The sequence below is a fragment of the Lissotriton vulgaris genome, chromosome 3_1 (genome assembly GCF_964263255.1).
Source record: "Lissotriton vulgaris chromosome 3_1, aLisVul1.2, whole genome shotgun sequence".
In the NCBI taxonomy this organism is placed as follows: Eukaryota; Metazoa; Chordata; class Amphibia; order Caudata; family Salamandridae; genus Lissotriton; species Lissotriton vulgaris.
This window is the reverse complement of record NC_141689.1, coordinates 1,384,592,781-1,384,608,020: the sequence shown is the minus strand read 5'-3', so window position 1 is coordinate 1,384,608,020 and position 15,240 is coordinate 1,384,592,781.

The following is a 15,240-nucleotide window of genomic DNA, read 5'->3' as shown; positions in this document are numbered from 1 at the left end:
TCTGGTCCCAATTGATCTAACCCAGGAGTAAAAGTGGAGGGTAAAGAGATTGTCACACCAATATTCAACGTTTCATCCATACATTTTCTATTGTTTTTATTAAATTTACCAGCAGGGGGCAGGTCGAGAACATATGAATTAAATCAGCTTCGGAGGTATCACACCGGTGGCACCTGATTCCCTCCTGTCCACCGCACTGCGCTATCCTTGCCAGCATATGATACAAAAAATAAATCATTTTAAAGTGCTGAGCCCACAATCTCGCTGAGCATAAGATACTTTGACCCATTTCTAAGGAATCAGAAAAGCAATTCTGATCTATGCCCAGTTTCTCCGCCCACTTTTTCTCATATTTATCCAGGTCATCCGGTTTAGATATTTGCAGTTTAGAATACATTTTCCTAACAGTGCAGTTCTCTCCCGCTCTTATAACATCTATGATTGTCGATCTCTGAAAGCCACACAGACTCCCATTTTCCCTATAAAAAAGCTCCACAGCTACAGATATTTAAAAAAAATATCTTAGATTAACCCCATGCTCCTGTTGGATATCACTAAACATCTGCATACCATCAAAACCCATCAGATCCCCCAACACCCGCAGCCCCTTTCCCTCCCACTCTAATGTAATTGCATTAGAGAAATTTTCCGGGAGCGTTGGATTTCTATATAGCTGTGTATAGTATTTAAACCTGCCAAGGCCAATTTTCTTTTTGAATGCAGTCCAGATCTTATGTGTGGCCACCAGGGTCTTACATTTCATTTTTTATAATAGCTGGGTTCAGTAAATTTCATAAAGTAATTAATCGCATCCTCACCTAATAACAGTTCGTATACATCTGGGGTGCCTAAATTATCCCAAGAGTCACCCACAACCATCCCACACAAACCCAACATATATTAAAAAGCAGAAGCCCAATAATATATCTTACAATCTGGGACTGCCCACCCTCCTCTCTCCCTAGGCAATGACATATATCTTATAGCCTGCCTGTTTTTTCCATGGGACCACATAAACCTATTCACAATGTTCTCAAGCATACTAAACCAGTGCTTCTCAAACTCAAGCGGTATGGCACTAAAGAGATAGAGTATTTTGGGGAGGAAAACCATCTTTACCATTGCCGCGGCCAACCAGTGTTATATGGAGATTATTCAACCTATCAAAATCTTTTTTGGCTTTGCCTAAAATTGGTTCAATATTCTTTTTCACAAATTTTCCCAGATCTGGAGTTATTTCAATACCCTGATAAACGGCTGAATCGACCACCCTCAGATCTTCTAGTTTGACCAATTAATTTTTGACTATCAGCGTCTTCTGGCTATTTAGTGCAAACCCGGAAATTGCTCCAAAAACTTGAGCCTCTTCTTCTATCGCGACCATTGTGTCTTGTGGGTTAGGGGTGACCACAGCGACATTGTTGTTTGCAGTTTAGATACAAAAATCTGGAAGGTTCTCAGCATTGTATCTTGAAGTCTGTTATGAAGCTCTGTGTACTAAATAAGCAGCTACCATGTTGTTATTATATAACATCCCTTTATTAATGTAATAACTGCACTTTCACAATTGCTTTATTAACCTTCTTGCTTCTCAAATCTGCTTGAAAATGCACCCTTGACCCACTCTTTTTTCAAACTTTTCTTGGGGGGAGAACTCTCCCTGAACCCTCCTTTAATTGTTCGGATTCACTGGCTGCGCTCGCTCGCCACGGTGCTCTCTCACAGAACGTTTATGCCCCACCACTTTCAAATGTCACCAGCCACCATTGATTCAGTCAAGTTTTTATGGAATTGCAGGTTTGGGTTTGTCTTTCAAAGTTTCATGCTATTGTCCATTAATGTCAATTCTAATTAGACCGTTCATAGTTATTTGTCAGCCAGAAGCAGTTCCTGATACAATAGGACAACTCTTTTAGCATTGTTCTGATTGCAGCCTCAGTTAAATAATCTGCTTTTGACATTTTTGTTACAAAAGGCATACCTTATATGTTAAGAGGGTTTCCCACTTTCTCATTAGAACTTTGAGAAAGACAATATGGAGGCATTTCATTTAAATGTTGGAGATTTATTTCAAATCAAAATATACCAGATTTTTGGGCGGTGGGGCAAAGTGGTAGGTCGTGGGTTGGGCCGCCGGGAGGGCCCCCGCCATGTGTTTTGCAGGGGGCCCCTCAACTTTTGTTACGCCACTGGTCTATGCTGTGTTTTGATATTTCGCTGACAACAGGGCATGCACTTTTTTGTTTTTTCAACACTGTGCCCCTGTTCTTTGAGAAATTACTATGATGCAAAGTAACGTGATTTTTTTGTCACTTGTAGAAAATATAAGTCTTGAGAGGCATGTGCTGGATGAATAGACATTCTTCCCTTACAGATAGAATGGTGTTTAGAGCAGGCATGCTGACTATGGTCGAAGCCAACTGCGTACCCTTGTCCATCCATGCAGGGGTTGAGGATCGAGCCACCATGAGATGCTTGTGTTTGGTTTAGTCAGTAGAAAGTCTTAGTGAGGGCTCATAACAAACAGTGTCACCTCTTGGCACTCTATCAAGTAGCTCAATAAAATGACACATTTAAAGAGGAGGAGCGTTCATATCCTTTTTAATTTGTTATGTGGCATTGGTAAGGTTTAACATCTGTCCTTTACATTTTTTTATGCTGTTGGCTGGGGGCTTTTTGTGCACATAGGGATTTCCATAGAGGAATTCACCCCAGCGACCGTAAACTGCAAAATTGTGTAGTCAGTGGGTGTTGTGTAATAAATCATATGTGTTTGTCTAGCATTAAACATAGTTGTTTCCTTAGACTGATACACATAGGGGTGTGACTATCGAGTAAAGTAGAATTGTTTTGGACATAATATACCTTACCAAGTTGTAGTTTACAAATGGTTGCAGACCCATGTTTGCCAGCTCTATTTTGAGACTCTTGTGCGGAATTCAGTTTCTTGGCCACTTCAGGTCTTGGTTGAGGAAGCAGTTATTGTGCTTTTAGCGTTTTTTGCAAACCTTCATTCTGTGACAAATTGTTTCTGGATTAGCTATTTGTTGTATTGCTGGTCATTCATTTTTTCAGTATTCTGTTTCATGGTACAATGTGGGACTTCCTGCTTGCACCCACGAGTGAGTATGTCACCAAATGCAAATATGTGCAGCGTATTAAGACTCCACTGCTGGAAACAGCTACCGGCTCAGCTGGCCGCCTCACTTTGGTGACTTATCTGTGCCAAGGACAGCGCTTTAAGTGAACCAGGTCCTGCTGGTGCTCAGCACCAGCAGTTCTTAAAAGCAGGTGCTCAGACTGGTCCCTATCAGGCTCTCCATTTCCCCCCTCACCATTAGGGTAAAAAAAACCTTAACTCTGCAGCAGTACTGCCTTTCACTGCCTTTGATGTAACTTCAAAGATACTGACTATAGTACATTCGCTCTCATCATTTCAGAACGGAAGATTTTTCAATATATACAATGAAGCCATAGTTGCTGCTTATTTATCTTACTAAACTTACAACCATTGACAAAGCCAATAGTCCTCCCTGGTTTGTTGTAGGTGTAATGTTACCTGTATTAAATATCTGGATGCAAAGACAATAGCTACAAAATAACAGTTGGGCGGCACACTATGCTAAAAATAGATTTTTAGATTATGTGTTTTAAAACCAAGCCCTTAATTACATCGGACACTCCCCTTTGAGAGACCCCCCCAGTTTTCTCATCCCATTTAAAGCACTGGCCAAGGGGAAGGGTTAGCAGGTGGGTGATGCTGTATGGTTACGTTCTGAAGCCGTGTCTTTGAAACATCTAGTAATAGGCTGAGATTTGGACTCAGCACTTCGGAGGTTTCTAGAGCACAAGGTATGCCAAAGAAATGTAGCTGCTCACTCATGGCTAAGGTCGTCATCACAATTCCACACTATGCGACATAATTATAATCCACAGAATACCACTCAACACCAAATAATTTAGCTCTATCTAATTACACGCTTCTCAATATCACGTAAATACACCCTACATATATCCAATCAATGCCATATACCAATAACAACAATCCACATAAATAGACTCCACCCCATGCCACATAATTCCACTCAACATAATTTCCCTCAACACCACTCTGTTCCATGCCACACTGTTCAACTTCACACAAATCCATTCCATATTACATAATTTAACACCAATTCACATTATTCCACCCTACAACACAACTCCACTGCACACCACATATATACAATTTACAAGACATAATTCAACATCATACCACAAAATTCAACAGCTCACCACATAATTAAACTCCACTACATAACACTCTACAACATAAATTACAATTCCACATAATTCCACTCCATAACCCATAATCCCACTCCACATAATTCCAATACACTCAAAAACACATAATTGTTATCCACATAAATACAACTGCACACCATGCCGCATAATTCCTCAACACAAATCCACTCCATACCACACATTTACATCCCACTCAATACCACACCAAGCAATTCCAATCCAACCCACATAATTCCACTATATACCACAAACATTCACTCTAATTCATAAAACATAGGTAAAATACATTTATATATACAATGCCAATAGCTCTAAATCTCTTTCTTTTTTTAACACCCAAGTACACAGATCTGAAGCGTGGCTCCTGTCTATTTGTTTTTATCACTAAAAATGCAAACTCAGGGAAAGGGAACAACACAAACTCCTTCTTAGAGAGTATAAGGCAAAGGTAATCAAGGAAAAACAGGCTCACTTCTCCAATCTAACGGCCTCCCTCACTTCCCCTAGGGAACTGTTTAAAATTGTTGATTCCCTGTGCACCCTGCAAACTCCTGGCCGCATTGTAGGTTCTCAAGAGCTGTGCGATAAGATCTCTCTATTTTTTCATTCAAAAATAGTTGACGTTTTTTGGGGCATGGCTTCGCGAGCGGAGATGGCGGTCGCAGCTTGCTAGAGCTCCCGCCGGCCCGCAATTAATCCAGCAATTTATCCTGGCCCCGAGCCCAAGACTCACAACCCGAGCGGGGCGGATATTGCTGAAGGTGCCAGGGACCCTCCGGTGCAGTCGGCGGAGATCCCGAGTGGTTGGGCGCGACGAGACAGCGGGGCGAGGAAAGCGGCCTAGCGCGCTGAAGAGAAGCCGGGGCCTCGATTTTGGTGCTCCCCGGCCGGAGGGCCTCCGTGTGGGTCGGCTGGCCCATCGGTTGCCGCGGACCTTTGTTATCCTGAGAGCCGAGGGGCAGCTGGCGATTCTCCTCCCAGGGCCCCGCTGGAAATGAGGGAGTCCGTGGTGCTGTGAGCCTACCGGAGCGGTCGCTGTGGCCCTGTGACCCGGGTGCAGCCGGGGCCTCGAGTTTCGTGGCCCCCGCCGCGGGCGATGTCTCCCGCATCTACCAGGGGAACTGCTTTGTTCGGAGGGGACCTCCTCTGCTGACTACACGCGAGCGGAGGTCCCGAAGGTGGCTGGACAGCGGCGGGCGGACCGGAGCACTGCTGGCTTGCCGTGCCACTGACGGCGAACTGTGAGTACCCCCCCCCCCCGGGTCCCCAGGCACTGCTGGAGGGAAGGCCGGCTCTGAGAAACGGGGGAACGGCATTGTGGCGCCCACGACATATGGAGGAGTGACACAGATCGGCCAGCGAAGTGTGGGATGCGCTGACCGTCGGCGGCTGGGGAGCAGATCTTGGGGCCTGCCTTGACCTGACCCGGGTTTAGGGCTGTACCAGGGTCACGATCACCTAACCCTCCCAGTGGGAAGGGGGCTGTTGTGTGGGCCCCCCCTGATAGACTTGACAGAAGCCCTCGGGGACCCTACACTACCACTCCTGCCTGCATAGTTGGTGGCCCACTTAAGATTCGCAGCCATGACCAGAGGAGGTGGTGGCCTTTTGGCGACAATTGACAAATTCACAGGGCCCAGTGGGGGCCCCGGGCCATCGGGAGGTGGACAGCAAGGAGGGTGGCCGGACAATGCAGCCCTTATGGCGGCTATCACCCAGTCAAGAGACATGCTAGACGCCAAAATAGGTGCGGTGGGTGCAAATGTGACCCTGTTGCGCCAGGACTTGAGAAATGCAGTAGCACGAATCACAGAGGCCGAATCTAGGGTGTCGGTAGTGGAGGACGACCAGGGTACCCTCAAGAAGAAAATGGCAGTGATGGAAACTGCGCAGCGGAGCCTGGCACTCCGGGTGGAGGATGCTGAAGGGCGCGCACGCCGCAACAACCTCCGTTTCATTGGCTTTCCGGAACGATGTCAGAAGGGCAACATGGAACAATTTCTCATGCAGTGGCTGGAGACATGGCTGCCCCCGGGGGCTTTATCCAACTGCTTCGTCATTGAACGCGCACACCGCGCCTTGACACAGAGGCCACCGGAGGGCGAACGGCCCAGGGCGGTGATTGCTAGGCTTTTAAACTATCATGACCGGGACGTCATTTTGAAGGAAGCTAGAACCAGGGAGGCCATTCTCTACGAAAATCGAAAGATAATGATCTTTCCTGACTACACTAAGTTAGTGCAGCAGCAGCGCCACTCCTTTATGGCCGCGAAGGCGAAGTTGCGAGGTCTGAAGTTGCTGTACCCGGCGCATCTGAGGGTAATCTTCCAATCGCAGACACTATTCTTTGACACTCCAGAGGACCTATTTAAATGGGCCGGCGAAACAGTGAGAATCAGGCCGAACTCCCAGCCGGGGCTGAATCCTCACTCTTCAAGGGGGTCGTCGCAGGAACGGAGGGATCGGACGACCAAGAACAGGAGGAACCGGCGTTCCAAATCACGAAAGCGGTCAGCCTCAGTCAATGGCACGCAGGACAGTGGTAGAACCGAGGACTCGGATCATTCTGGAACAGATCACTGAAGACTATGAGGACTCGGCGCCCTTTTACATTTGGTGTTGCAGGTCCTGGCTAACTGTGACGGGGCTCCGGAGGCTCAGTAGACTGGATGCCTTATCGCTGCCTCAAGATTGACTTGCAACTGATTACTGACCAGGTTGTTTTGGGGTACTGGGGCGGGTGGGAGAGACTGCACGTGTTTTCGCAATGGGGTTCCTTACAGTGCGCGATGGGTGGCATTGGCGCAGAGGGCCCGCTTGGTGGGTCCCGCTTGACTATGGCTGAAATGACTCATAGACTCCCCGAGGAGTCTCTATGAGTGATCACGTGGAATGTCAGGGGGATGCTGGACAAGATTAAACGTGGGGCAGTATTGCGCTGGGGGAAAAGGGAGGTCGCAGATGTGCTTTTGCTCCAAGAAACTCACATGATGGGCTCGAGGGTACTAGGTCTACAGAGGTTTGGCTATCACCAGGTTTTTCATGCCGGATTTTCCAGGGGGTCCAGAGGGGTGGCCATCTAGATACACCGCAGGGTGGCATACGTCCACGAGAAGCAGTGGGTGGACCCACAGGGTCGTTATATATTTGTTAAGGGCATGGTGGGCACTGAGTCTGTGGTGTTTGGGAGTGTCTACGCCCCCCCCTGCAGTTGGCCCTGGCTGAGAAGCTGTTCACGGTGTGGGAGGACATCCCTGAATCACTAGCTGTGGTTGGGGGAGATTGGAACGACGTGATGGACGTGTGTATGGATTGCCGGAGGCGCCAGGAAGTGGCTGAGACCCCCCCTCCCCCCACCCACCAGACTGCATGCTATGATTGAGGGAATGGGCTGGATGGATACATGGCGACATATGCACCCTACAGTACGCGAGTATACGTATGTGTCAGCAGTGCATGGCTCCTTCTCAAGATTGGACTATGTATTTGTGCCCAGGGAGTGCTTGTGCAGGGTGAAGAGCGCCGAAATTTTGCCGAGGGGCCTGTCCGATCACTCCCCAGTGTCGGTTAGGGTAGAACTCCTTCGAAAACGTCAGCCGTTCAGATGGAGGATGTCCTCGTGGCATCTCCAGCAGCCTGCCTATGTTAAACACTTGCGAGAGGCAATAGACCTCTATTGGCGAGAAAACCTGGTAGGTGACATCGATGCAGGCGTGGTGTGGGAGGCTATGAAGCACACCATACGGGGGGTGGACATCGCGTGGTGTACTGCGGCCCGTCGGAGGCATCGGGAAATGATCACAGAGGCGGCCGCGCAGGTAGAAACCCTGGAACAGCAGAACCGTGAAGGGGGCGATGACGTCGGGATACGGTTGCTTCTCCAGGCACAGCAATCCTATGCGTCTATTTTAATGGATAAGGCCAAACAGGCGTGGCTGGCCACACGAAGTAGGATATACCAATGGGGGGATAAGTCATGTACGATGCTCCATAGACTCTGCCAACACAACCTCCAACCCATCACGCTGCCGGGTCTTACGACCGACAACGGAGTGGTCCTTACTGACCCCAACGAGCTGGCAGCAAGCTTTGCCAACTACTTCACAACCCAGTACGCCCCGTGCGACTATTTGTCGGTTGACGAGGTGGCTAAATTTATCAATGACTTGCCACCTAAAACGGTGTCGGATGAGACCAGGAGGGCTCTTGATGCACCCCTTACAGCGGAGGAGCTGGGCGACGCCCTGGGACAACTCAATGCCGGGAAGGCCCCTGGCCCGAGCGGCTACCCATGTGAGTTCTATAAAAAATTTCATGTACAACTGGGGTCCCATTATCGCCGTGCACTCGAGATGGCGCGTACCCGGGGCACGTTGCCCCCGGACTGGCGCCATGCTGAAATAGTAGTATTTCAGAAACCAGGTAGACCCCCCCGATAGGCATGACTCGTATCGTCCCATCTCTTTACTCAATATAGAGGCTAAGATTCTGGCTAAGGCCCTAGCGAATCGGTTATTCCCGCATATCACGGACCTGGTCCACCCGGACCAGGCCGGATTCATGCCTCACAGGGCGACGCGGCATAACATCCGACGCGCACAGGCAGCGATTGATGCCATGGGGGCCACAGGAGAACAGGTGGCTCTGTTACTAGCCGATATTAACAAAGCCTTTGATTCAGTCAGCTGGACGTACCTCTTTGCACTCCTGCCCCGTCTCAATCTGGGCCTAGTCTTCTTGTCATATGTCAAGCTACTCTATACGGACATAACGGCCTCGGTGCGTGTCGCAGGGGCGGTGTCGGAGACGTTCCACATCGGCCGTGGCACCAGACAGGGGTGTCCGCTTTCCCCCTACTTGTTCGCCCTGGCCATGGAGCCCCTGGCCGCCTGGGTGCGTATAGATGCGCAGATGCGGGGCTTTGTGTGGAATGACAACCTATCGGATAGAATTGCGCTTTACGCGGACGATGTCCTTTCCTTTCTTACTGACTTGCGGCGCTCGGGGCCGCGTGTGCTGGAAGTTATGCAAATCTTTGGGGAGGTCTCGGGCTTATACCTGAACTTGCGTAAATCCACTCTATGGGTACTGGGAGATGGCACAGTGACGGATCCCTGGACATCGGGACTGCGGATGGCTACAGACGGTCTGAAATATCTGGGGGTGTTCCTATCGGAATCGGCAAACACTGCCTGGGAACGCAACGTGGTTCCCGTTTGGGAGCGAGTTCAGACTGATGTGAAAACTTGGTCTCGGATGCCCCTTTCTATATTCGGCAGATCTGCGATTTTCAAAATGGTTGCGCTCCCGCGCCTCCTATACCAATTGCAGAACCATCCCTATCCGATCGCACCCCAGTGGTTTCGACAGGTCAATTCGGTCTTGGGCCGCTTTCTATGGGCTGGGGGGGGCAGCCAGGGTAGCGCTGCGTACGTGCTTCTTATCCACCTACTGTGGAGGTCTGGCCACCTCGGATCTGCTGTCCTATTACCAAGCCGCTCATCTCCTAATCCTGAACGAATGGTGGTATGGAGACAGTGGGGATCCGGCCTATGCCCTAGAACGCACATTGATGGGTGACAATACGCTCCACACAATCCTCTACTCAGCCCGGCTGCGCCGGACGTTGCCGAGGGTCACAAGACTCGTCTTTGGTGTGTGGCGGCAGGCCTTACGCCGCATGGGCTGGTGGGGAAGGCTGACCGCCGAAACGCCGCTGTGGGGTAACGGCCTACTACCCGAACTATCTACATTAGCAGGATTCGATGGCTGGGACACGATCGGAATCTCGCAGCTGGGACATGTGATGTCCTGGACGGCGCTCAAGTCTTTCCAAGCGCTTAGCACGGAATTCGATATGCCCCAGTCCCAATTTTTTCGGTACCTGCAGTTCCGACACGCACTAACGCCCAGTATTGCCAACCTAGACTCGCTTCCTGAATTTAGTCCGTTTGAGGCGATGGTCTTTATGGGTGACCTTGGGGATAAGAAAGTCTCTCGTATCTACCAGACGATGGTCACTCACTGCTCCTCCACTCTTCTTGCCTTGAGGACAGCTTGGGAAGCAGATATTGGTCCCCTAGATGAGGATGATTGGAGGGAGGCCCTGGAATCCCCTAGGGGGCAGCCATTGCAATACGGTTTAGACTAATCCAATTCAAAATTCTCCATAGGGCCTACTACACCCGTGAGCGTCTGTGGAAAGCAGGCTTGATTGGGTCCCCGGAATGTTTGCGCTGTGGGGTTGCAGTGGGCACATTGCTCCATATGGTATGGTCATGCCCTAGGCTGGTTGGTTTCTGGAGGGGTGTGTGGGGCTGCCTGTCTGAGGTGCTGGGTTGGACCCTTCCTCGTACTCATCGCCTAGGCCTACTCCACATCCTGGAGGGGGTTGGTGGAAACATATAAAAACGTCATTTGTTGCTCCTGGGGCTGGTGGTTGCCAAAAGGGACTTGGAAGGATGTGAGGGCCCCCCCGAGTGCATGGAGAGCTGGAATGAACTTTTGTATGGGTCTAGAGCGACCGATATTTGAAGCACGAGGGTGCCCCCGCAAACACTTTAAGGTGTGGAAGAGATGGGCAGATTATAGGGGTTTGACACTAAATGTGTGTGTGTAAATGTGTAGGCATTTATATAGCGCACTGCTACCCGTAGGCGTCCTGGCGCTTCGACCGCCGCGAAACCCTTCCTGGCTTCCCTGAGAGATGGTCCCTTAATGGGTATCTCCAGGGTGAGACCAGGCATCCCCGGCGGTCTGGGGGGCCGTTAGTGAAGATGAGGCAAGCTAATGCCCAGAGTTGCCGAGTGTGATCGCTGATCAGAGTGGGCACCAAGGCGAGAGAATTATCGAGTCCGCTGACCCTGGTCCAGAAACCTGCCGCGCCGGGAATCGAACCCTGGTCCCGGGCCGTCCTCTGCTCTCGGGTCTGCCGCCTCTAACCAGTGAGCCACACTACTTCACTAGACCCCCCGGCGGAACCTGAGGAAGATCTTTAGCCCCCTGATGTCTGGCGAGCCTGTAAATTACGCCTTGATTGCCATGTCACGACCAAGCACTAACACTTTTCGTACACACGTGCACGGGGTTAGGGTGGGTCACAGGGAGGGGTATGGGGGGTTGAGTAGTTGGGGTTGGAAGGGATAGGGGCGGGTGTAGCTGTTTCCTCTTATTACTGCTTTATCTCGGTTCCTTGATTGGACGCTTGGTCCTGTGCTGTAACTGTACCAAGATGCCTGGTGGTGTTCTCCTGACTGTGGGGAGCCACACTTATTACTTTGCCCGATTCTATCAATAAAACTTTGTTGTGAAAAAAAAAAATAGTTGACATTTATGCCACTTTTGAATCACAAAGGGATCTAATGGGTTCTCCTCTCCCTCTAGCCCCATCTTTCATAGAATGTTGTAAAACGGATCCTCATGTGAGCCTGTCCAATTTCCCTCCTCTTTCCCTCCAGCAGTTAGACCTGCTTCTAAATAGGACTAAATCTGGATCTCCTCTGGACCCATGCCCTCTTAAGATCCTGAAGGATTGTAGGAAAGTCTTGATGCCCCTCTTCCTCGTGGTGATGAACCGCGCTATGAAGGAAGGCATCTTCCCATCTTCTTGGAAATAGGCAGTGGTCAAGCCTTTGCTGAAAAAGCCGACACTAGATCCAGAGATATTAAAGAATTTTCGCCCAATATCTCTGCTCCCGGCTCCAGCAAAGATGCTAGAGACACACCTCAACCAACATTTAACGGCCTTTCTGGACACCTCTGGGCACCTGGACCTTTCACAACACGGTTTCCGGAAGTTCCATAGCACCGAGTCGGCTCTCACTGTGGTCGTAAACAACATTTGCACGAAGGTCGACCAAGGCCAGACCACTTTTCTGGTCCTGCTTGACCTGACAGCAGCTTTCGACACCCTGTCTCCCTCTATTTTAACAACTCGCCTTAGGGAGATAGGGGTGGAGGGCCCAGCGCTGAGCCTTCTGACCTCCTTCCTCAATCAGAGGGAGCAGAGGGTCAAGCTGGGAGAGTTCCTGTCCCTGCTACACCTGTGCAATGTGGGGTTCCACAGGGGTCGGCCTTGAGCCCCACGCTCTTTAACATCTATGTGGCCCCACTTGCCAGGCTAGTAAGATCCTTTGGGATGGAGGTGGTGTCAATGCCGCTGACACCCAAATTATGGTGTCCCTCTCCCACTCGGTGAGTACCTCCGCTCTCAGCTTCAGGAACTGCATGGAGGCAGTCTCACAGTGGATGATCCTGAATTCACTGAAGCTGAACGGAGAGAAAACCGAGGTCCTGATTTTCGGTGGAGATCAGGATATCTGGTCCACGACTGGTGGCCCCCTACTCTTGGAGCCTGCCCATTGCCCATGATATCTGCCCGAAATCTGGGCGTGATGATTGACACCTCATTTACTATGATCCAGCAGGTAAATAGAACGGTCTCCACTTGCTGGGGTGTTATCAGGATCTTGAGGAAAATCACCCACTACCTTTCCTTGCAAGCCCGCAAACAGATCGTGGTTGCCTAAGTCGCCTCACGGCTAGACTATTGCAACGCGCTCTACGTGGGCATCAATAAAGGCCTGATAAAACGCCTGCAGACTGTCCAAAACGCCGCAGCTAGGTTTGTGCTTGATGTCCCCAGCTTTCCTCTGCCACAGCCGCTAGGAAGAGCCTGCATTGGCTCCCGATTCAGGCCAGGATCTCTTTTAAGATCCTGTGCCTTGTCTATGGGGCCCTGTCTGGCGAAAGCTCTGAAGGCATAAAATCTCTGCTGGTTCCATACGCTCCGAGCAGAAACCTACGCTCCGCCAGCAAGAATCTTCTGTTTGTCCCTCGGGTTCGCAGAGCCAGGTGGGGAGGAAGGGCCTTTTCCTCCCTAGCCCCTAAGCTGTGGAACACCCTGCCCCCTGAACTGAAAGCACAACCCTCTATCTTGCTTTTCAGGAAAGCATTAAAGACATGGCTCTTCGCCGAGGCATATCTGTAATCTGGCACTTGGCTCCTATATTATAATTATTCTTTGTTAGGTGTCTTGATGCCCGCTGGGCTAAGTTGCGCAATATAAGATGTCTTTCATTCATTCATTCACTCAAACTTATCCACACAGTTCCACACCACACAACTCAGCTCCACATATTTCCAATCCATACCACATACTTTCTCACCAAACCACATAATACAACTCAACAATACAATTACACAACACACCACATACATCCAATCCACACCACACAATTCCACATCGAGCCACAAACTTTAACAGTACACCACATAATTAAACTCTACTGCATACCACTCCACACCACAAAATACCATTCCACATAATTACACTACATAACACACAATTCCACTCCACATAATTCCATACACTCAACACCACATAATTACTATCCACATAATTGCACAGCACACCATGGCACATAATTCCACTACACAAATCCACTCCACTCCATACGATTACACACCACACAATTACACAATTAACAAATTCAGTCCAAACCACATAATTACACTACAAACCACATACATACACGCCATGACATATATAAAACACATTCCCAGTTACAGTACCAATATCTCTAACTCAAACAAATGTGAGACTGATTGCATTTTTTATGCTTGTTACACTTGATAACACTTACTGGGCATTGGTTGCACCTCATTAGTGCCAGTTTGACACCCAAGTATAGCAATAAGCAAAAGAAAGGTGACCACTCAACCTTTCCGAAGTGCCTTCCACTGCACAGCAATATGTGCTGCTGTGTTTTTAGTACATTTTTAGCCGTTTGAGATAGAAACCATTTTTGTGGGTTAAAATCTGCTGATTACGCAGTAGATGATGAATTATGTGGCAAATGTGGCATATCTGTAATAATAAAAAACGCTGCAGCCGCACAATTGCATAATTCCAGTGGCCCTGGTTATAAGTTAGATCATTATGATTTTTTCAGTATCTTTCATCATCTTAATTTTGCTAAAAAGGCTTCATTTGGGTAATAATCAATTATTATTAGTATGGCCAACCCACAAACACAGTGTTATGTTTTGAATCTTAAGTTTGTGTTCCTCCAGACCAAGCACTCTTAAACTATACTGCCTACTAGTATAAATGACATATAATGACTGCACCTTCTAGTCCTCTTGGTCTTATGTAACATTTCCTATGCACTGATTTACACAAGAATGATTCATTGTCTGCGTGCGTCTCTGTCTGTGTGATGTAAATGGCTCTGACACCCTACCTTAGTATGAGTCGTGCTATGAAGCAAATTAAATGCAAGTGAGGAAGATTTGCTATGGAAACTTGAGGGGCAGTGTTGGAAGCTAGTAGTGAGGGAATTTCTGGAGAAGGAGGTCTTGGGGTGGGCGTCAACAAACATTTTTGCACGTGGTGCAACAAGCTGTAAATGAACACACACAATATGCGCGTGGGTAGATGTAACAAAAGAGGGGAAAGAAAGATAGGGAGCACTGCACTGTTAGGATAAGAACCCTCAGGCACCCAAAGGTGACATACTTCATCACAGGGTTCCCACCTCACACTGGGACAGCAAGAAACTCAGTGGGGGCTACAACTTCCCCGAGGGGGACTAGCAATGGTATTTTAGAAAAAGATGAGCACTAATGATGTAGGGAGCGAGGGGCAGAATGCAAGTGTGAATGAAAGAAGGGTGAATAAAACTATCTCCTGCTGGGCAAAAATAGTCCTTTATTCTGGTGCCCCCAATGGATAGGATTAAAAAGCCAAGTGAAAAGGGATTATGTCTGTTACCCTATTTTACATGGTCAACATGTGTCTACCAAACAGGACTTAAATAAGTTCTAGACATTCCGCTGAACCAAACTATATATGTAATTCTGCTAATGTGAAAAAAAACATAAAAGCCATACAGTCAGCTTGTAAGCTAATCTGGTGGCCCCGTCATCGTAGGAGGGTCCACTTGATGCTGGAAA